The 23,615-nt window shown below is 54.1% G+C and overlaps 1 long non-coding RNA gene across 1 annotated transcript; it reads left to right on the top strand.

Annotated features, from left to right (window-relative positions):
- Positions 1-208: 208 nt before the first annotated feature.
- On the top strand, positions 209-10,413 carry LOC144281026 (uncharacterized). The gene is made up of 2 exons (XR_013349479.1): positions 209-1,379; positions 2,850-10,413. It is a non-coding gene; the product is annotated as an uncharacterized LOC144281026 (long non-coding RNA).
- Positions 10,414-23,615: the final 13,202 nt, after the last annotated feature.

Raw genomic sequence — 23,615 nt, 5'->3', positions numbered from 1 at the left:
CCAGCGAGTGTCACAAATGTGCATCGCAGTGTGAAGGTCAGGGTCGTCTTGCAGCAGACGGAGCGGCCCCCTCTGTCCCTGTGCTCTGAAGTCAAGCTGGAAATCTGAACATTAAACAGTTTTGCAATAGAGGGACAGCTCTAATTACAGATTTAAAATCAAATGTCATATTTATTATTGTATCCCACAGGGTATTCATAATGGCACCATTTGGCCCCCGCTCAATATTTGATACTTGGCCATTCTGCGTTTGGCCAGGATGAGTGTCCAGGGCACCTCTAAAAGGATCTAATTGAGCCTTTTGTGTTTCTTTCTTTGACAGATATTTTACCCCAGTTAAAAATAGCTCCTCACACAAGGGCTGAAAACAGGCTCCTTCTCTGAGCACTTCCTCGCGCGGGTTCTCAGCCTCCCCCTGAATCATCGTCCCTGAGCCGCTTCACCGCCACCTCATGGAGAGGCAAGCCAAGGCCTCCCACGCTTCCTCTGGGGACGCTGTCAGCGGGTGCCTGTCCCGTTGCTGTCCAGCCAGCCCGAATCAGGTCTTAATATGCAGCCAGATGGTGTTGCTGCCCCTTCCAGAACCACCGCCTGCTGTTCCTCCAGCAAAGAGGAAGGAGCACACCTTTTGTCCCGGTACCAGGAAGCCAGCAGTCCCTTCTGCGGCTCGATTTTAGCAGAGCCTCTCCGCCACTCGGAATAGTTCCTGAGTCTTCTCCTCTACCCGGTGCTCCAGGCAGAGTTTTGACCTGTCAGGAAATGGTGTTTGAGGTGTGCTGAGGAAGCAGAGGAGGAGGCGAGGATGGAAAATCCAAACATCTGGGCAGCCTGGGTGGCTCAGCGGTTTAGAGCCGCCTCCAGCCCAGGGTGTGATCCTGGGGACCCGGGATCGAGTCCCGTGTCAGGCTCCCTGCATGGAGCCTGCTCCTCCCTCTGCCTGTGTCTTTGCCTCTCTCTCTCTCTGTGTCTCTCATGAATAAATAAATAAAATAATAATAAAAAAGAAGAAAATCCAAACATCTTTCCAAAATCGCTGTGAACAGGCAATTTATGTTTTCGCGTCAGTCTGGCTTTCAAACAACCAGAGCCACTCGTCCGATGAGTTCCTGGCATTCTCATAAGCCATACCATCATGCCTCCATCTGGGAATCAGACAGAGTTGTGACAACCTGTAGAACCATCCAGCTGAGTCAGGTGACAGGTTCCTGAGCCGGCTGGACAGGCTGTGGCATCACCCACACTGAAGATAATAACACCATGAAGAAAGTTCTCTCCATTCTGGAAACCTAAAGGAATGTGTGCAAGTCCCTGCCACCCCACCCCCTGGCCATCATTCAGCCACATACATACTCCTTGTCTTCAGTACGACTTCCACGTTGGTACGTTTTAGAGAACACTTTGCCGTGTTTGTCTGCACAATGGGCTGCCTGAGTTCTAGATTATAAATAATTTCTTTTCAGGATTTCAAGACTTTCTTTTTTTCTTTAGGGTTACATTTAATATTTTCCATGTAGTTTGCCTTTCTGGGAGAATGTTCTCAGGGATGAGTCACTTTGGTTTGCCCAGATGGTCTTCCTTTCAACTGCTTTCCCTATTTTAATGATCTCTTATTCATATATATATATATATATATTTCAAAGTGATATGTTTGATTTGAGGTTCCAGGCTGAGACCCAGCTTACTACAAATTCCGCCCATATGCCATTGCTTTATCTTATATACGAGCTGGCAGGGCAAAGAGTGCTGGTTAGCTGAGACCATTCGGGCATGGGTTCTCAAAGTGAAGTCTGTGCAACACCTGTGTCCACAATCAGTGTGCTTCCCCAAACTGCAGACTGCTGGATCTGCTTACAAAAACACCAAAAGAAAAGTCTGGTGGGGGCACCTGGGTGGCTCAGTGGTTGAGCGGCTGCCTTCAGCTCAGGACGTGATCCTGGGATCAAGTTATGCATCAGGTTCCCTGCAAGGACCTGCTTCTCCCTCTGCCTATGTCTCTGCCTCTCTCTCTGTGTCTCTCATGAGTAAATAAATAAAATCTTAAAAATAAAAAAAAAAAGAAAAGTTTGGTGGGGTTGGAGGAGGCCTTGCAATCTGCATCTTCCATATATACAGCAGGTGATACTGGTACAGGTGGAGTCTGAGAATCACCATCCCAACCCAAAGGGCAGGGTGACTATTCCAGCTGTCCTCCCAGGTTGCCTTTCTCCACCCCTCTCCTCAAGCTAGGATTGGGTCCTCTTGCCCGCCCCTGTAGCTTTCTGTAACTTTCATATAGTTCAGAATCTTGATGGCCACGCTGAAGGCAAGCCACGCTGTTGAGGTTGGACCCCGTGGACAGTGCCTAGCATGGGTCTCCGCGGGCTGCTTCCCACACCTTCTCCGGTGGAAGCAACACACAAAAAATGTTGACATTCGAATTGCACACTGGGATTAACAAATGGGGTTTCCCGCAGCTGCAAAGTGCTGGTCTGGAGGCTCTGGTCTCCCCAGCCTGGGCAGTGCCCCGAGGGCTCAGGAGATGGAACTCTCAGCAGGCCTGTGGCCCGTTGGTTTGGAAGCCTTGCATTAGATGCCTGTGGCCCTCGTATGGATAAGAAATGAATGGTGGCCTATAGGAATAGAGAGGAGGGGACTAAGCAGTGCAGATCGAGGGGAGGGATTTTAGATTTTAGCAACTGATTAGATATGGGGAACAAAGAAGGGGAGGTGTCAGGGGGCTGTGGGGTCCGAGCCCAGATGGGATGTTGGGCCACAGACAGAAGTAATGGCAGCCTTGTTCCTTCACTGCTCACCTCCCTCCTCCATGTCCTGCCTGAACCCACATGCTCTTCCCTGGTCATCTGTTCCAGGTGCTACTTCAAGAGCTCTGAGGCTGCAGAAGCTGGAGATGACTGCTTCTCCCTCCCAGATCCTGGGCTCCTGCTTATACCCGTGAGGAATTTATTGCACGTTTCCCCGCTTTTTTTCAGCTGAGTGAGACACACACAGGCTATGCACCTTGTTCCATGATTTGTCAGGGGTCGAGGTGGGGGATTCACCTCTGGGCTTTTCATCCTTAAGTCAGTGTCTTGTGTGTTTCCGCAATCATCATGGACATTGGCACCTCAGCATCCCGACCGCTAACAGATACGTTTTGCTCTTTCTCTCTGTCATTGCACTGTGGGCCCATCAGACTCCTCAGACTCCATCCATGCATTCTGCAGAGGGGGGACCCCCAGGCTCAGACCCAGGCACCAAGTCCCCCAGCCCGCAGATGGCAAAACAGGGAGGGAATTCAGCTTCCTTGAGGATGGTGTCCCCTTCAGCTCCAGCAAATCATCAACTTCCTTAGCCCAAAGTGCAGTGCTCTCCGTGACTTGCACCCCCCAATCCTTTCGGCAGTCCTGAATGGCAGCAATAGGAGGGGTCCACTTCTAGGCAGGGCAGACCCAGGAGACAACCCCAGGGTGGGTTAGGTTTTGTGGAGCCTGAAATTTATACAATTTTGAAGACTGTCTTTATGAAAGACATGCACCCACGGACTACTTTTGCTGATTTCGCAGAAACCAGGGAGCTGCTGTTGAGGGGCCCTGAAGATGATGCTTCATTATCTCCCCAGTAATCCGCCTCTGTATAAAATGCTAAGCACTGCTGAGGGCACGCAAAACCTGGGTCACTCTCCCCTCTGCTCGCAGGCATCTTGTCTGGCACAGATGCAAAATTACAGTATCTTTGCATCTGAAAACAGCACTGTCATCCCAGAGCCCTGGAGGCCCATTCTACATGTCAAGCTAATTATTAGGTGATGAGAGAATGGCTCCAGTGTGTGCTGCCTGGGTGAGCTCTGCCGCTGCCAAAACACCCCTGGAGGCCAAGTGACAGGCTTGCAAAGAGGGGAAGAATGAAAGGTTTCAGGTCTGGATGCTAAAAACCAGCCCTGAGCTCACCCCTGTCAGGAAGCTGCCTCAGAGGTGGAGGATGGGAGGGAGGCTGTGGCCGAGGCTGGAGGAAGCCAGGGCAGGTACAGACCAGTTCCCCAGAGAAAGCAGCAGTGGGAATTTATTTTTTTATTTGTTTTTTATTGAAGTTCGATTTGCCAACATATGTATAACACCCAGTGCTCATCCCATCAAGGGCCCTCCTCTGTGCCCCTCACCCAGTTACCCCAACCCCTCGCCCACCTCCCCTTCCGCAACCCTTTGTTTGTTTCCCAGTTAGGAGTCTCTCATAGTTTGTCTCCCTCTCTAATTTTTTCCCACTCAGTTCCCCTTCTTTCCCTTATAATCCCTTTCACTATTTCTTACATTCCCCATATGAGTGAAACAATATGATGATTGTCCTTCTCCAATTGACTTACTTCACTCAGCATCCTCCAGTTCCATCCAAATGGTGGGTATTTGTCATTTCTGATGGCTGAGTAATATTCCATTGTATACATAGATCACACCTTTTTTTTCAATTTCATTTATTTATTCATGAGAGACACACACAGAGAGAGAGAGAGAGAGAGAGAGAGAGGCAGAGACACAGGCAGAGGGAAAAGCGGGCTCCATGCAGGGAGCCCGACACGGGACTCGATCCCGGGTCTCCAGGACCATGACCTGGGCCGAAGCCGGCGCTAAACCGCTGAGCCACCCTGGCTGCTCCATAGACCACGTCTTCTTTATCCATTCCTCTTTCGACGGACAACATGGCTCCTTCCACAGTTTGGCTTTTGGGGACATTGCTGCTATAAACATTGGGGTGCAGGTGTCCCAGCGTTTCACTACATCTGTATCTTTGTATGGAATCAGAAAGGACCCCGAAGAGCCAGGGGAATATTGAAAAAGAAAACCAATGCCGGGGGCATCACAATGCCGGATTTCAGGTTGTACTACAAAGCTGTGGTCATCAAGACAGTGTGGTACTGGCACAAAAACAGACACACAGATCAATGGAACAGAATAGAGAACCCAGAAGTGGACCCTCAACTGTATGGTCAACTAATATTCGACAAAGCAGGAAAGACTATCCCCTGGAAAAAGGACAGTCTCTTCAATAAGTGGTGCTGGGAAGATTGGACAGCCACGTGCAGAAGAATGAAACTAGACCACTCTCTTGCACCAAACACAAAGATTAACTCAAAATGGTTGAAAGATCTAAATGTGAGACAAGAATCCATCAAAATCCTAGAGGAGGACACGGGCAACACCCTTTTTGAACCTGGCCACAGCAACTTCTTGCAAGATACATCCAGGAGGGCAGAGGGAATTTAGCTCGTTGCATGCATTGTTTCCTTTAATCGCCCAAGCAACCTTTTAAATTGGGGCTTCTCAGGATTACTGATTACCTTGTGAAAGCTGCGGCCCCACAGCTTGCCGGGCCCCTCACTACCAGTGGGGCTGCAGCTTTCACAAGGTAATCAGTAATCCTGATACCCCCACCTGCCCCCACCACACTGGCCGGTTGTGTGGGAGGGGTACGCCAGGTTATCCAGGGGAAGGGGGTCCTTAACTTCTTTTTTTAAGGCAATCTGGTGAAGTTTATGAACCCCTCTTCAGAGTAAAATTTTTAAATGCATTAAAGAGAATACATCAGATTATAAAGGAAACCAATTACATTGAAGTGTGGTTATCAAAATATTTTTAAAACCTTCAGATTCGTGATATCGTATCACACGTGCTTCTTTGTTCACACATCAGCGAGATCTAGTGACAGGTCTAACAACCACCGTAATTCTGAAGCCGTGATGAGCTTAAACAATAATTTCAGCTATCTGCAGCCAGTGCTCTCACTGTCTCTGTGATTTCTACCTGTGACAAATGCTAGGCGCTGCTGAAATGTCTGAGGTCCCTGGCGTACGTTCATAATAGCAGGTGAAGCTAAATTTGGGCTGAGTTAGTGAAAATAAGGATGTAAAAACCTTTCCCATGCAAGTTCACCGACTCCTTGAATTCTGCCCAAGGGCCCGATGTCAACCCATCAGCATGAGGTATGTTAGCTGTTCAAATTCTTCCCCCTAATGACAGTGGGCGGTATTTTCTTCCGCTCAGCTGAGTTCTTGGTGCTTATTCTGTGCTCTGAGCCCTGGTGACCAGTGCAGAGGAACCATTTCTCCACCTTCTCACTGGATTATGATCCAAGTGCCTCTGGCCGGGAGGCTGTCCTATATATAATCTGTCCCTGCGTAAGGAAGCCTGCAGTGTTCCATCACAGGTCTGCAGAATTTTATCCATTGCCCCAAGACCACAACCCTCACTCCTGCCCTGGCCTGTCCTCATGCACACGCTGCAAGCTCATTCCCCATGAGGGAGACTCCAGAAGGATCCATCAGGTGGCCCTCTCTGCTCTGTTAAAATAAAATAATAGAACATCGCTACCAAAAAGGTGTGGGTTGGAGAGCCTACAGAGCTATTTTGGGATGGGTGGCTTATTTTCTCTTCTTCTGATGGTTTGTTTTCAGACTCCTTCACAGAACGCCAGGGAAGCCACAGGAGCTGAGGAGGGGGTGATGCTTGTTCCCCGGGGCCTGCGGTGGGGTGAGGTGGGGAGACGCCTCCCCGGCTTCTCAGGAAGGAAACTGCCAGTTGTTAGTAGTTTCTCTGAAAGCCCACCGTGGTGGCAGATCACCTGGAAGGTGGCCCACCGTTTGACAGGCTGTGACTCAGGCTGGAAGATGGGAGAAGGCTGTGCAGGGCCTGGAGGAACCCAGATGGTGTCAAGAGGCTGTAAGATGGGAAAGGGCTGAGCAGGGCCCGGAGGAACCCAGATGGTGTCAAGAGTGTCAGAGCTGGAAGGAATCCCAGAGGGCTGGCGGCCCACTCTCCTCATTGACCAGATAAGAAGTCGGAAGCTGGGTCCCACTGGGTCACGGGCAGAGCCAACACTGGCAGCCTCCAGCCGCTCTCCTCCGGCCTGACCCGGCCTGATCCTTGGTGGCTCCCACCCTGGAAGGCTCAGTGAACCCTCTGGGCTATGTGGTAGCTCCTGACACCCTGAGTCTCTAAACAAGGGGACCACAGACTTTAGCCAGCAGCTCTCCCTGCCTCAGGTACCCGGGGCCCGTGCTGGAGCAGTGATCTTTTGCCGTGGTGCCAGAGGCGCTCCCACCCTGTGCCCACACCGCCCAGAGCTAGTGCCCCAAATTCACCACCCCCAAGGTGACTTTGCCCCGGGGGCTTTATAATTTGTGGGTACCCTAAAGTGGCCCAGCATGGGCCCCTCCATCCTGTGTTCTTCAGGCTTGTGGATTATACTGACCCTGGCTTCAGATTACTCTAACACCAGACCCTCTTCTCCAGCCTTCTATTTTAGGTCACCTTTAAATGTCCGCAAGTCTGCTCCCTGAAACTCCTTGAGATGCGAAGCAAACTGCTCACCGCGACTGCCCTGGCAGGCTCCTCCTGGGCTTCTCTCCTGCCCTCTCCGTGCTCCTTGCAGAGTCCGGAGATCTGGGAGGAAAGAGTTAATGCCTTTTCTCTCAACGCCACCCCCCAGCTTCTGGAGTGAGGCTCAATCCGATGCCTTTCTGTCCACACCTTCCCACTCTGAGGCCTAAAACCACTGAGATCTGAGGCCTAAGGCAGATGGTCAGGCACACAAGTTCTCTGGCCCAAGGCCACATAATGTGTCAGGGAGGATTGAGGCCCTTGATGCTCTCTTACAGATTTTTTTTTTTTAAGATTTATTTATTTATTTGACAGAGAGAGAGAGAGCACAAGCAGGGGAGAGTGGCAGAGGGAGAGGGAGAAGCAGGCTCCCCACTGAGCAGGGAGCCCTATGCAGGGCTCAGTCCAAGGAGGCTGGGATCATGAGCTGAGCTGAAGGCAGATGCTTAACCACCTGAGCCACCCAGGTGCCCTCTTACAGCTCTTTCCCCTGGGCATGTCCCCCATCCCCTGCTTTAGAGGTCCAGCATCTGCACACCTTTCCTCCTGTGCCTGTGAGGTTTATTCCCATGAAAGCATTTAAAGCTCCTTGGCCCAAAGCAGACATGACGAGCTCAACTTGGAGGTCTCCCAGCTCTGGAGACTGCCCGGGAGTCTGAGGGAAACTGAAAAAACATGAGCCCTCAACCTTGGGGAGCAGGGAAGGGATTTGGAGCCATGGACCCAGCAGAAGGTAGAGGGGTCTCAGTAGCCCTGAAGCAGGCCCTCCACGAGATAGCTCCCTAGTAGAGCCATGCAAAGCCCCTCGTTCAATCCCAGAGGCCTGGCGGTTCAGAGGGCAGTGAGTGGAGGCTTCCTGGGGGCTGTGGGCCAGCCTCCAAATAAAGCCCAGACCTCCAGATCCTCTGGCTTTGGTCTGGTTCCACTCCTGCTTTTGCACTGGTGAGAACAGAGGGCTCACCCTCTCCTTTCCTATGTTGTTCTAGACACCTCCTCACCAGCCCTCTGACCCTCTTCCTCTTGTGCTGAAGATACATGGCAAAAAGGGTGCTTTGAGTGCGCCTCCAGGTGGGAAAGCCACAGAGGCAGGACTAATCATACACTCTGCCTACCTAGGAGCTTCAGCTACCTACCTAGAAGCTACCTCCTGCCAGCTCCTAGGCTCTTCCCTCACCAGGCCCTCCCTTCCTTCATGGGTTCCACCATAGCTGCCCACTGACAGCCTCCCAGACACATCAGCCTTCTGCAGGCCTTTGGGCCTTTGCACACACTCTTCCTCTGATGGATGCTATTTCTTTGCTCATCTGCCTCAAATGTCCTTGCCAGCCCAAGCCCAGTTCGAACAGGTACTCTGTTGGGCTCCCTCCATGAAGGTGGGACCACATCCTGCTCCTTGAACCCTGTGCGCCTGCCACAGAGCCGGGCTCAGAGTAGGTGTTCAGAAAATATTCATTGGATGACTTTATTATGCACCGGCTGTGTACTATGCACTTTGCATTGTCTAGGCTTGCCATGTCCTGCCTTTGGCAACTCTATAAGCCAGGTGGACAAACAAGGTACCAGCCCTGCCTGGCAGGAGATGTGCTCACCGAATCAGACACAGGAATAAACAGGATTCGAGGAAAAAGACGAGCAACCCATGCAAGAGTAGTTTCTGCTGCCGGCAGCCTCCAGAGTGCTGTGGTGTGTCTACCTGCTTGTTCTACGATGCAGCCATCAAAACGTTGATTTTCTACTGATGTGTATTTACAGCCTTTTACTTTACTCTGTTTATATTGCCTGAAAGTTTTGATGTGCATAAGATATCTGCACAGGGATTCATGCCATATAATTTAGAGATAAATACGCATTTATGGGAGGGCGTGCCTGAAGATGATTCTCTAATGAGGGTGATTAAAATGGGCTTAAACTGTGCTGACAGCCTTCTGCTGGAGGGGATGCTAGGACGGCTTCCCAGGAATCTGGCCCCTTCCCTGCCTCTTGCCTCCCCCAGTAAGGCCACAGCCCCCTCCATGCTCTGACTTCCTTCCCAGAAGATGGGGACTTTCAGTCTGTGCTCCCCAACCAGCCACATGCTGCCCCCAGCTCCTGTCAGCCTGAGCCACTACCCTCCAGGTCTGGGCAGTGAGTGGGGATGAGGCACTCAGGCTACTCTGCTCCCTCGAGGAGAGCCTCGCTCCGCCTCCAGGGAGAGATGCTCAGTGGCTGGAAGGGGTCTCTGCTGAGCCAACCCTAAGAGAGCAGTTGACATGAGAGCAGATGGAATGGTTTTCAGTTCAGCTTTCCCAATGAAAACCACTTTTTTAAATGTCCCTGAACATATTGTTTCTGCTCATATTTCTCCTCCTGCTGCCTAGAAGCCTTTACGTTTGCAAGTGGCCCTGCCCAGGGTTGGAGAGGTCACACCCGTCCATCACAATGGGGAGTCTACTTCAGCAGGGTTTCTTTGCCTCCCCACTGAGAGCAGGCCTGGGGACAGGCACTGGTGTTTCCACACAACACCGACACAGACACGGAAAAGAGCAGTGGCCATCCTTTTGTGGCCTCATTTTCCACTTTGTGCCAGGGATGGAGCTGGCACTTTGCAACATGATTCGTCCTCCAGCAGACCTGTGAGGTATAGATCATCACCCCATTTTAGAAGTGAAGAAACTGAGATGCAGAAGGCTGAGTAATGCTCCCTCCTCCTAAAGATGTTTATGTCTTACTCCATAAAACCTGTGAAGAGGTGAAAGGGACTTTGTGTATGTGATGAAGGATTTCAGGATGGGGAGATCATCCTGGATTTTACAGATGGATCCCATGGAATCCTTTCAAGAAGGAGGTGAGAGAGCCAGAGCAAGAGGAAGAGGCACAGTGATGGAAGCAGAGGTCCCGGTGATGCCAGGCTACCAGCCAAGGAACATACGCAGCCTCTAGAAGCTGGAGAAGACATGGCAATGGATTATCCCTAGAGCTAGAAGGAGCACAGCCCTGCAGACACCTTGATTTTAGCTCATTGAGATTGATTTTGATGCCTTTCCTCTAGAACCATAAAGTGACAAATTCGTGTTGTTGAAGGCAGTAAGTTTGTGGTCATTTGTTTTAGTAGTGATAAAAAACTCATCTGTAAGGCCACAGAGCTGGGGAAGTGCTAGAGGTGGCATTTGAAGCCAGGTCTTGTCTGTCCCCACAGGTTCAAAAGATGCTAAGAAACTTCATCAGAGCTTGGAGCCCAGGGGCGAGGAGCTCTCGCTCAGCCAGGCTAGGGAGGTGCCCGGGCCTACGGCGCAGTTGGAGGGACAGGTGGCTGAGGCCCTGGTGGAGGCCGGGCTGAGTCAGGAGTCTAACGGGTGTTAGACCAGAGATGCTAGTCTAACAGTCCTCCTGGAAGACTTGCAACTCTCCGCTCCCGCAGGGATTAGGAGCCAGGGGCTGCCCCACCGCGCACACCGCCACCGCCGGCCGAGGCTCTGCTGGTGGGCAGGGTGGGATGGGGCAGCCGCACAGCTTCTGCCTTCCTGCACGTGGAGTGACTTCGAGCCCTGGTGGCCCTCTCTGACACTCTCAGGAGAGCAAAACCCAGCTCTGCTTGACCAAGCACAGGACCTGGGTTAAATCATCAAACAGCCCCCGTTCTCAGTGTCCCTGTTGAAAAAATGGGAAGACAATATCTACCTGAGGGCTGTTGGGAAGGTCTGTTGCATGTGGGTCTACTGGGGGCCCAGTCTCAGCTGGCGGGCAGCACTGTGGGCCTCATACCTCCCCTTTGTCAAGGACTAGAATCCCTTCTGGCCGGTGGGTGCCTCTGTTGTACTGGTGGCCAAATGATTTTGATGGCACCCTTTGGTCCAAGTCACATGATCTTAGCTCCAATGACCTGCTCCAGCCATAACACATCTGCCTCTGAGGGGCTTCCCTCCTGTTCTGAGCCTCCACTGCCTTATAACAGAGAGAAGTAGCCTCACGAGTGCTTCCTCGTCGGGGAGACATCTGGTAACCTCTCCCTCTAGCCAGCAGCCCTTTTATTTATTTATTTATTTATTTATTTATTTATTTATTTATTTTAAAGATTTATGTATTTATTCATGAGAGAGAGAGAGGCAGAGACACAGGCAGAGGGAGAAGCAGGCTCCATGCAGGGAGCCCTACTTGAGGCTTGATCCCAGGACCCGGAGATCACGCCCTGAGCCAAAGGCAGCCGCTCAACCGCTGAGCCACCCAGGCGTCCCCCAGCAGCTCTTTTATTTTATTTTATTTTTATTTATTTATTTATTTATGATAGTCACAGAGAGAGAAAGAGAGAGGCAGAGACACAGGCAGAGGGAGAAGCAGGCTCCATGCACCGGGAGCCCGACGTGGGATTCGATCCCAGGTCTCCAGGATCGCACCGTGGGCCAAAGGCAGGCGCCAAACCGCTGTGCCACCCAGGGATCCCCCAGCAGCTCTTTTAAAAGGAGCACGCTGCTCCTGCAACTCCCCTCTGCCGGAATCGTGGGGGAGGCCAGGCACAGATGCACCTCCTCGCTCTTCTTCCTGACTGTGGTCTGGGAGCCCTGGGAGCCCGGGGGCAGAGGAGATAGGGGAGCAAGGGGAGAGAGCCAGCCGCGGCAGTCTCTTCCAGTGACTCTTTCCGGATCTGTTTTGAAAGTTTCGTTTGGTGACACATCTACTCATGTCGCTATATTTATCTGTGACAGAGGCAGGGTAGTTTTGAACGGATGTAATTTCTGGCTCTTTTTCCCTCGAAAAGAAACTTCTCATGCCTATTCATCTCTCCCTGCCCCTGCTTCTGCCTCTCGCACACTTCTTCTGTATAAACGCACACATGCACACACAGATACACATGCACCGAGACACACACGCAGACCCACAAACACACGTGTACACACCTGCACACAGAAAGGCAGGTCCTTGGTTCAACAACTACTATTCCAAGCCCCTCTGTGGTTGATTCACGTCTACTTAGCATGATCGATCAATACAAAAGGCAGATCGAGGGAGTAGAGAGAAAAGCATAGAAGAAATTGTGGGTTTGATCTTTTAATTTTTTCCAACTCCACTGGACGCTCAGTCAGTATGAGGGAAATTGGCCAAGGGCAGGAGAGAAGGCCCCGAGAGCCACCTGCCAGGCTGGGGGCTGGCGGGGGGCTGCAGGTTGCAGTGAGCAGTCTGCTCTGTGGCTTCAGTGAGCCTCGGAGAGAACGTCCCATGCTTGCAGCTGACCCGAGCCCTGCAGTGAGTCCTGCAGGAAGACCCGGGATGGCCCGGCGAGCTTCAGACTGTCACCTGCTACAAGGGTGACACCTTCAGTTCTGCGTTTAAATTAAAATAACCAACAACCAGGAAGTAAATCAGGGAGGTGGGAGCCTGGGAACATGACTTCGGCTTCTGTAGCTACATCGTGGACAAGTCCAGAGAGCGAAGTCACAGGGTTTCTTCGAAGTTCCTTCTAGGAGTCTTACAACATTCGGTCTTACAATATTCAGGTCTCTGATCCATTTTGAGGGGATCTTTGCATAGGGCGGGAGATGCGGCTTGAGGCTTGCTCTCTCTCTCTCTTTTCTGCACATGGATGATATTCAATTGTTTCAGCCTCGTGCATTCAACAGAATATCCTGTTTCCCATTGCTGTAGCTTTACTGTAAGTCTAGGAGGCCTTGAACTCAGATCATGGGTTTTCTCCAACTTTGCTTTCCTTTTTTCAAAATTGGTTTGTCTCCTCGGGTTCCTTTGTCTTTCCATAGAGATGTTAGCATCAGCTTGTCCGTTTCTGGTCACAGTTCTGCACAGGGTCTTATGGAAGTGTTACCGAACATGCAGATGGACGTGGGGTAAGCTGCCATCCTCACCAGCCCCCTCGTCAGGGCTTCCCTTCCTGCCTGCATCTCAGAGGAAGTTTCTCTCCTCATTCTTGATCCCCCCTCACTAGAGCCTGCTATCCCGTTATTCACCATTTCTGAGCCTGGGGGTGGGGGGGTGTTTTCCGCTCTGCTCTGCATCAGCATCAGCCTTAGGAAGATGCCACATCCCTGTGTCTGCTTCCATGACCCTGCAGCTCCCCCACCAGAGATTACTGGCCCCGGGTCTCTCCCCAACCCCTGTTTACTTTCCTTTCTCCCAGCTGCAGGGGGGGTCCTCACCTGTGCCCCAAGGGCGACAGCATTCACTGCTCTTTTCACAAATAGCTTATATTCCCTCTCTAAGGGAGACAGGAAGAAGGATCCGTGTGGGCTTCCATGCTTTTCCTGAAGCACCATTCCTGCCCAGCCAGGACCAAGGAGGTTTGCTTGCCCTCCCGCCCGCCCCATCCCCCTTCCTTCTTGTGAGCTCGGTGTGGTCCAGGGCAAAGGAAGCATAGGTGGCTGTGTATTTGCTTCCTGTCTGCACCTCCTATGGGGGCTGTACCTTCCCCGCACTTGGCCTTTAGCAATCTGTTCAGAAGTGGTGTAGTTGGACTCCTCTTTCCCGCTGTGTGGTGCCCAACATCTGCAACAGGTAAGCAAGTCCCTGTGTCCTGGCTCTCCTCCGAGGCATGGGTTTTCCTAAAGGTTTCAGCTAAGTGTAGTTCAAGGAAAGATGATCATCTTGTAGATTATTTGGCCTTGCTTTTGATAAGGGTGAGAGAGCGATGCTCTTTGCAGAATTCTAACCCTAAGCAAAAGCCAGCCATCCTACAGCCTTTTGAGATTAAAAGTCCAGAAGCTTAATTATGTTGGGAGGTTTTTTTTTTTTTTGAGTTATGTTGGGAGATTTTTTTTTAAAGATTTTATTTATTTATCCATAGACACAGAGAGAGAGAGAGGGGCAGAGACACAGGCAGAGGGAGAAGCAGGCTCCACGCAGGGAGCCCGACGTGGGACTCAATCCCGGGTCTCCAGGATCACACCCCAGGCTGCAGGCGGCGCCAAACCGCTGCGCCACTGGGGCTGCCCAGATCTTTAAAAATGGGATGGATGTCTTGATGTTTTGGGTTCTTGGAGAGTATAAATCACTCTCTGAGTAAAGCAACAAACCAGTACAGGTCTTAGTTTCTTATCTCATGCAACTGTTTTCGTTTTGTTCTTTGTCCTTGTACATATTTTTAAGTTCTGAATAGGATATACTACCACAGGGGTCACTGTTCATTAGCAGACAATAAAAGGTCTCCTTCCCTTCCCTATCCAACCCCCCACCCAGTTCTCCCTACAGGAAGTCAGTGTTACAACTTGCCTCTTATCCTTTCAGGAGTATTTTATGCGACCACAGGAGAACGACTCTATTCTTTCCCTGCTCACGGTTACACAAGTGACAGCACACTTTGCATACTGCTCTGTTGCTTTGCTGTTTTCACCTGGCAAGACATGTTTTGGAGGCCTTTTCCTGATCGCCAGTAAGAGGTTCCTCACGTTAGTGGCTCTGGGGTCCACACCTCCAGAGGTAGGGAAGAGACAAGGGCCGGCGTCATCACCGAGGGGTGGGGGTGCCAGGTAGGCCCTCCAGGTTAACCACAGCTAACTGGTTCTGATTGTTGGGCTCCAGGCTCTCCTTTAAGTTCATTACAATAAACTACCTTAGTAAGTCCTCATAAGCATCCCTGTGAGGCAGGACTATTTTCAGCCCCATGCAAGAGAGGAGAAAACCGAGGCCCTCACTTTAAGTAAGATCATCTCCCTGAGAGTGGCTCAGCGTGGAGACGGGGGGCTGGCTTCGATGCTTCGATGCTGCTGCCCAGCTGCCCTGCCCAGATACCACAGGCCCACACCTGAGGCTTCTCCTCAGCCTGCTGTCCACAGGAGGGAGGACGAAGGTAGACTCTGCGTGGGACAAGCTGGTGATCCCAGGCACACTCTGGCCCAGACCCTCTGGCCGCCAGGCCCTGGTGGGCCACAGGTCTGCACATGTGCCTTCCCAGGGACATTTGGGGATGAAGGGATTAGAGGCCACGGAGCACAAATGTAATTGCTAAAGGAGTTCAGTCAAAGGAGGATTAGCTGGGGATTTGGAGGAAGTTTCCCACAAATCACTGAGGCTGCCAGTGGCAAAGATTACTTGGGGATTGGAAGAGGTCCTGGCGGATGAGGCAGAGGCAAGAGGACATTGCTTTCCTGGGGTCCTTACACCCCTCACTGGGCCTAGGCTGGGCCTCGGGGCAGCGGGAGCCTTGGCCAACAGGACGCTCCCTGGAGACTGCTGTGTGTGCAAGGGGCACCCCGCGGGGTGGGGGCCCGGCTCCTACTCCCTTCCCACCTGGAGCCCCACAGTGCTCGTCTGCCTGGCGTGGCTCCCGGAGCAGCAGCAGGTCCCTGGCACGGATGGACGGCACTTGCCAGGCGGCTGCCGGGGAGCCTGGGTTTGCCCGCCACTCCGCCCCATTGCAGCCCATCCCATCGGGACCCACCTGGGGCCCACCGGCCACCCGCCCGCCCTTCTCAGCGCCAGGCAGACACCGCGCCCCTCCACGCGTCCTTGCTGCTCCCCTGCACCCAGCATGGTAATAAGCCTCCATAGACAGCCTCCGGTCACTGTCACCCAGGATCCCTGCCCGGCACACTCTGAGAGGTGACAGCCTCAGGTTCCACGGCCCCGTGCTGCCACCTGGCGGCCACCGGGGAGGCGATGACAGCCACCCAAAGGGATGGAATGAAAGGGCGGCGGCTGCGGGCAGGCGATGCGGAGCGCCTCCCTGCACGGGCCTCAGGAGGACAAGCTACCGAACCTACCGAACGTCTCACATCGAATACGGTGCTGCTGCCCTTTGCGGCCAGAAGCATCACTCATGCTCTTTGACTCATTCCTCACCATAACCCTGTCGGGGGAAGAGTTAGTCTCTCCCACCAAAGAGAGGACAGCGGGGTTCAGGGATGTTGAGCAGCTTCCCAAGGTCCCGCGGCGAGGGAAGGGCAGAGCTAGGACCAGGATCTGCTCGGAGCCGAGTTCGGGCTTGTCTGGGCCCCACATGCTTTCCCCAGAGAACGTCCCGATCCTCTCACAGGGCTCTGGGCCCGGGGGTGCGAGGGGGGCATCTGGCGGGAAGGACAGACCTGACCATGACAGAGACTCGGGGGGGATCAGGAGCTGTGGTCAGGAAGCATCTGCTTGTGTCCTGGATCAGGCCTGGACAGATGCTGAGCACGCGGTCACAGCCCTCCGATCCTCAAAGTCAGCCAGGCGTTTTCCAAACAAGCGTCCCATTTGCAAAAGGAGGGGACGCAGAAGTGTGGGTTCAGAGGCACAGCCTGGGAGGAAACGCACACCTCGGGGAACCGCGATTAAGGAAACCTCTTAATGTTCACGTGTATGCTTTGTGCCTCTCTGTATGTGCTATTTCTCCCAGAGCATCTGAACCGCATCGTATGGAAAAATCATATCACAAGGAAAGGCCTTGGAGGTTGTCTGGCTGAGGGGTGGCACTCAGTACTGTATTCAGTGAAAGAAGGAAGGAAGGAATCCAGGCTGGGGAAACTGAGGCACAGAGGGGGAGCGATGTTCCTAAGGTCACAGAGCTACCACAGAGTTAGGTCTCAGGGTGGGGTTTCCCGCTACCCATCTGTTCTCTTGCCACCCCCTGCATGGTACCTGGAGTGGCTGCAGGGTCGAGCAGGTGGAGGGAGGGCCTACATGTCAGGTGAAGGCACCGGGGAGGAAGTGAGGATTTTAGAGCAGGGGAGTTGCCAGCCACTATGCATTTGCCGGATAGCCAAGTCCTTTCCTGTTCTTTCATTTGGTTATGAAAACTTTTTTCTGGTGAGAGGGAGGGAGGAACTGATCTTACAGTTCCTAGACCTGGGGCCTGTTATTATGTCCAGCCCTGGGCTGCATTTGCTGCCCTGTCTCCTGATTTATTGATAAGGTCACTTGGCCTGGTCTGGTTCTCAATTCCTACACCTGTCCCCAGTCCCCAGAGGGCTCCCCGAGGGAGCCGAGGGGGTGATGGAGGTGAGGTCGGCAGCCTCCTGGGTCTGCACGAGGCTTCAGGTGACCCCCCTCACTCAGCTAGCACAGGCCCCACTGTGGGCCCCACGGGCTGCGCACTCCTTCCTCACTCTCTTACTTCATTCTTACCACAGCCTGAAGGGGAAGTATTTTCCCCCCCTTTCAAATAGGCTTTAGTTTTTTGAGTAGTTTTAGGTTCACAGGGAAATTGAAAGTACAGGGAGTTCCCATATACCCCCACCCCCAGGCCTGCCCACCCTCCCCACCAGCCACATCCCCCACCAGAGCGGGACCTTTGTTAGGGGCGCTTGACATGAGGATTCACTCGGGCTCACTCTTGAGGTCATACATTCTGAGTTTGCACCGGAGGTGGTACTTGGCCTGTTTCCAAAGGAGGGCAGCTGGGCCCAGGCGGTGAGGATCATGCCACACTGGCAAGAGGTGGCGGGAATCTGGGCCTGCTTGTCCCAGTGTACCAGGGCCGCAGGGCTTCCTGCAGAGGGCTCCTGTGTGGCCGAGCTGGCCGAGCTGGCCGCTGGGGATGGGCCCGGGCAGGCGGAGCTGGCAGGGGATGGGGGCAGGGGTGGAGGTGTGTGGGAGGGCGCGGGTGTCCACAGATGCAGCAGGGCTGGTTTTCCCTGCACTCACGAGGCCTCAATCAGCCGACCCTGAGTTTCTTGCATCTCCCTGAGGTCCGTGTGAGGTGGAAGCTGTCCTCGCCTTATTGTGGGATTCAACAGGCTGGCACTCAAGACCTGTCTCAATTGTCCCCCTTCCTGGATGTGATTTTACAGGTGGCCCTTTCTATGGTGACTCTGAAGGACTGACCAGATGTTGTAACATCCCTGGGGCCCCACTTATGCTGGACTGAATTACTGGTCTTTAAGGGATCTCGTCCCCAGCTTCCTCTCCATGCCTCTCACAGCCAGGGTGTCTGGGGTAGGGCCCCTCCTCCCCACGGAGGTACCCCCGGGGCCTCCTGCAGGCTGCTCGGAACCGGCCCTCCCAGGGCAGCAAATGCTCAGCTGCTCTCAAGACTGGCCTGGCTCTGCCCTCCAAGGACCTCAAATCCAAAGCTGCTTCCTCTCCTGAGGCTACATGAGCCCACAGAGTGACCAGGCTCTAGAGTGACACCCCCAGCGTTGGAATCTCAGCCCTGCTCTTGGGTCCCTGTGGCCTTGGTGAGACCCTCAGTTTTCTCAGCTGATAGTTGTGGCATTGCCCCTCCCGAGGAGGCATAGGGATTGGGGATGATGGCGCAGAGTTCCTGGCACACGGCACGTGCTCCAAAGCCGGTGGTCCCATTCCCAAAGCCAGATGGGGTTACCTCTGGCGAGCCTTAGCTCTGAAATACCTCCCCTCTAGAAAAGATGCTTGAAGGGCGTGCTCCCCCCGGAGCCCAGCCTCCAATTACCCAGCTGACAAATAGGAATCAATTCCATCTCCGTTGCCAATGACAACTTCATCACCCACGCAGCAGATCCATGTGCCCTATTTGATTTTCATTTCAGAAACCAGGTATCGATAGTGGCCTCTCGATCATCTCGGGTGCTGGGGCTTCGAGGAGCTTGTTAGCATGAAGACCCTCTCCTCCCTCAAAGGCCAGGCGGCTCCTCACTTCCTACCTCTAGTCCAGTGGACGGGGCGCTCCTCTCTTGCATTGTATCGGGACTTCGGCGGGGGGGGGGGTCGGATTTGTTGGATGTAGAGTCCAGCCTCCCTCCGTCTATTAAGTGCGAAAGTGCAGAGGTAGGCCCGGGAGTCTCCGGAGTTCTCACCAGCTCTCCCCTCGTCTCTGGTTTGGGAATCTCTGCCTTGAGCCTCCGCTGGGCACCTGCCTCCCTAGGGAGAGAGTCCAAGAAGTAAAGGCGGTTACGGGAGCTCCCGGAGGAGGACAGGATCCTGTGGCCCGCTTATCCTTTACAGAAAGAAGCCCTGTTAGGGTGATGCAGAAACACAGACTGCAGAGTCCCACACGCATCGGGTTAAACACCTGCTCCGCTCCTATGCTAGGGCCATAGCCTTCTCGGATTATCCTTAGCTTTTAGTGCCTTCTCAACGTTAGAATAGGAACGCGAATACCTATTTCAAGGAATTGTGCTTGGGTTTATATGAAACTCATGAAGGAACTGCACAACCTGGGGCCTGGCACAGCGTAGGTATTTAACTCCGAATCCCAGCTTTTTGGCCCTACTTTGCAGCTCTAGAGCCTGGGGAGGGCGCTCCTTTGTCCGCGGGTGCAATGCCAGGCTTGGCCTGCAGATGGTACAGGAGGGACCGCAAGGCCTACGGAGCGGGCGCTCGCCCTCCTGGCTCCAGGGCGCCTTTTTCTTCCTCCAGGGTGACTGCTGGCGGCATCTGGGCTCCCGCACCCAGGGGTGCTCTCTCCGCGGAGTTTCCCCGGCACCCAGCGGGGGGGGGGTGTCCTGCACTCCGCTCCGGCCCGCTGGTGCCCCAGTGAACACCACCCAATGGGCTGCATTCTCTCCAACGTGGTGAGAATCTCATCCGACCCTTCCTTCTTTGGCTACTCTCCCTCAGCCCTAGAAGGGGCGCCTGTCTCCCTTAGAGTCCTCTATCGTCCCTGTTAGTAGTTAACGACCTTTCACTAGCTAATAATCCTCTGTATGAAGTTTTCCCTATTCAAACAGCGGGTGTGAGCTTTGTCTCCCGACCAGACCCTGACCCTGACTAACATATAGCAGGTGTCGTACAATGACGATTCACCTGCCCTCCATCCCCCACAAAGCATTTTCACATGGCAAGGGAAGATCACCACCCACCTCCAGAAGCTGTGAGGGCTCTAGAAGTTGCATCCCCAGTGAACGAATGGCTTCCTTTTTCAAAGGATTGTAGAGGGCTACCGCATTGCACTTCATGGGGACGGCACAGGGGAAGCCACGAGGAGTAAAGGGACAGCCTTGTCGAGCATTTTTGCAGTCTGCATACTGGAAAAAACCAAGGTCTTCCATGGAAATCGTGCACCACTTAAATATTGTACTTTGAGAAAAACTAGCAAACCAAAGACCAAAAGTGGGTGATAAGGGACATGGCTCAAGGGGCAGGGAACCCAACTCTTCCAGGACCAGAATGATGTGGGACTCACGAAAGACCCAACCACTCAGCCTCTTTGTCCTCAGCCATGCCCAAACAGGACAAGCGCTTGGGCCCCGTGGGGAGGTAGTGACACCTCTGTGAGCAGCCCACTTCCCACTCCTTGTGGTTTGTGGAGTCAGTAAGGGGAGGAAGGTGTTAAACAGAGCCCTTCTGCTTTGTTCTCCAGGGATACACAACCCCTATGGGCCCCACCAAGAGGGCAAGATTCTGGCTCCCAAAGTGGGCAAAACCAGATGAACTACCCCTGCCCCCAACAGAAAGGTAGCTCAATGAAGCTTCCTTCAGCTGGTTCTGTCACTTTCCCCCACCTCAGCAGCTGGTCATTGGGGTGGGGCAGTCCTTGGCATGCAACACCTGTGCCAATGGCCTGGTTGTGTGGTCCTGTCTCATGGCTGGGTGGAGGTGGGTGTGTGGCAGGACTGGGCATGACCATGTGGGTGGAACGCCAGGGCTCCTGGGGTGGTGACCTCTGGCTTCCCAGTACGGTTGTTCTGCCCATTGTGTGGGCCTAGGATCCCTGCCTAAAAGCCATAAGCCGTGGGGTCTCTCAGAGGACAAGGCAGTTGGAAGAGGGACATAAAGGCCAAACTCCTGATTAAGGTCAGATGGAGAGACAGTTCCAGGGCACTGCTGTACTCATCCTTGGGGGCTACTGCTTCCCATTTAGATGTAGGGAGTAGGGGATTTGGCGAGTGCAGAGCCACAGACACGGGCTGTGACTAGTGGAGACAGCCACTAGGTGTCACCAACCCACCGCCATCAGCTGTCCCATGGCAGCTCAATCCCAGCCTGTGGGGGGATAATATCAAGGCCATTGGCCAACTCCGGATGACTGAAGGGGCATTTGGATTTCCAGGCTCACAAATGTCAGGGGAGCCGCGACTCCCAGGCCAAGGGGGGAGAGCACTGTTGGATTTATTTCTCCAGAGAGTGGGTCCTGGTAAGAGCTGTTGCTCTTTTTTCCTGGCTCATCAGTGCCCCTTCTCGATGCTGGCGGAGTGCAATCCCTAGGATCCGGATCCTGGAGTGTGTGATGTGAAGGGACCTTAGAGACCTCCAACTTCAGTGCCCTTCATTTTAGAGAAGGAGGCCCAGACCAAGAAGGCCATGCCCTGAAGCACGTGCACGTACACACACACACACACACACACACACACACACAGCTGACTGGAGGCCGAACCCGGGTCTTGAGCCTTACATCCGGAGTCCTTGTGCACTGCTCTGTCCCCTCCACCACGCTCTCTGGCTTTACATAGGTTCACGCATTCATTACTGCACACTTACTAGCCGCTATTTTCTTTTCTTTGTGGCTGAATGTAATTGGAGACTCCTAAAGTAAGCAATCTTAGAGTAAGACCACCTGGCGTGTCAGTGGCCAAAGCAGCATGGCCCAGCTTTGGGGGGGCGGGGGGGGGGTCGGTTTCCTTCCTCTTGGTCCAGAGAATTTGCCAACATCATCTATTTTTTAAAAACTATTTTATTTATTTGCCAGAGAGACAGAGCACAAGTAGGGGGAGTGGCCAGGGAGAGAGAGAGGCCGACTCCCCTGGGCAGGAAGCCCGTGTGGGGCTGGATCCCAGGGGCCCCTGAGGTCCTGACTTAACCGCCTGAGCCACCCCCTCATCTACTCTTAATGCAAAGCACGGCAGAAAGGAGACCGCGGCTGATGGGACAGGTCCCCAGATGTGGGTGCTCGGTGAAGGGGCCTCGGGGGCGGCCGCCAGGGGGCAGTGTCCCACCGCGGCCTCCGCTCCAGCGCCGCGTACCCCGGGTCCCCGCAAGGAAGGCTTTCGGGGATGGAGGGGTGTGTGCCCTGAGTCCAAGTGTGGGAAAGGACGATACCCCGCCTGGACTCCACACGGCCTCTCGAAGGCAGTGATTTATTTTATTTTTTTTAAGATTGTATTTATTTATTCATGAGAGACACAGAGAGAGGCAGAGACACAGGCAGAGGGAGAAGCAGACTCCACGCAGGGAGCCCGACGCGGGGCTCGATCCCGGGACCCCAGGATCACGCCCCGGCTGCAGGCGGCGCCAAACCGCTGCGCCCCCCCGGCTGCCCCGCAGTGACTTCACCGTCCGCCCGTCTCTTCTCTCCGGCCCGGCCCGCCCGGTCCCCGACGGCGCCGCGAAGCTGCAGCAGGAGGCCTCGGGGTCCAAGCCCCTTTCCGCGGGCTCTTCTCCGCGTGCAGAGCGGTTCCTAACCGAGGCACCCTCTGGGGCAGGCGGCGGTCTCGGAAAGAAGGGCCTAGGCTCTTGTTAGAGATGACCCGCCTGTGGGGCGGCAGCCGGGCCCCCTCTGGGTGTCCTCCCCGCGCTGCCAAGTCGCGCCCAATCCCCCGTCGGCCTCTGCTGGGACGCGGCCCTCACCTGCTCCACCTCTGCTGGGATGCAGGCCTCACCTGCTCCACCTCTGCCTCTGCTGGGATGCAGGCCTCACCTGCTCCACCTCTGCCTCTGCTGGGATGCGGCCTTCACCTGCTCCACCTCTGCTGGGATGCAGGCCTCACCTGCTGCACTTCTGCTGGGATGCAGGTCTCACCTGCTCCACCTCTGCCTCTGCTGGGATGCAGGCCTCACCTGCTCCACCTCTGCCTCTGCTGGGATGCAGGCCTCACCTGCTCCACCTCCGCCTCTGCTGGGATGCAGGCCTCACCTGCTCCACCTCCGCCTCTGCTGGGATGCAGGCCTCACCTGCTCCACCTCCGCCTCTGCTGGGATGCAGCCCTCACCTGCTCCACCTCTGCCTCTGCTGGGATGCAGGCCTCACCTGCTCTGCTGCCGCAGCCAAGCAGGGCCCGACTCCTTATTGACCATTCCACTGGGATGTGAAGCGCTCTTGGTTTGGCTGGGGGATGGTTAATCAACAACCTTGTCAGAGTGATGGATTCTTCTAGGATTATTGCTTAATTAGCTTGTTGGAGGTAAAAATAAACCAGGACATCAGCTCTCTGGGAGCTGGGAGGAAAGGGAGGAGGCAGCTGGGTGCGGGGAGGGAGGACTCCGGGGGCTATGGGGTGCTGCATGCAGAGTGCAGCTGGGAGCTCTGGGGCTGGAAGTCGTGAGGCACCTTCCGCCTCCTGTGCCTGCGGAGGCCCAGAGTGCTGTGAGCCTTCGGTGGAGTTAGAAGAGCAGGGACATCTGAAATGTTGCCCAAGGGGGATCCCTGGGTGGCTCAGCGGTTTGGTGCATGCCTTTGGCCCAGGGTCCGATCCTGGAGTCCCGGGATCGAGTCCCACATCAGGCTCCCAGCATGGA

The sequence above is a fragment of the Canis aureus genome, chromosome 12 (assembly GCF_053574225.1).
Source record: "Canis aureus isolate CA01 chromosome 12, VMU_Caureus_v.1.0, whole genome shotgun sequence".
Taxonomy (NCBI): Eukaryota; Metazoa; Chordata; class Mammalia; order Carnivora; family Canidae; genus Canis; species Canis aureus.
This window is presented reverse-complemented; position numbering and strand designations above follow the sequence as displayed.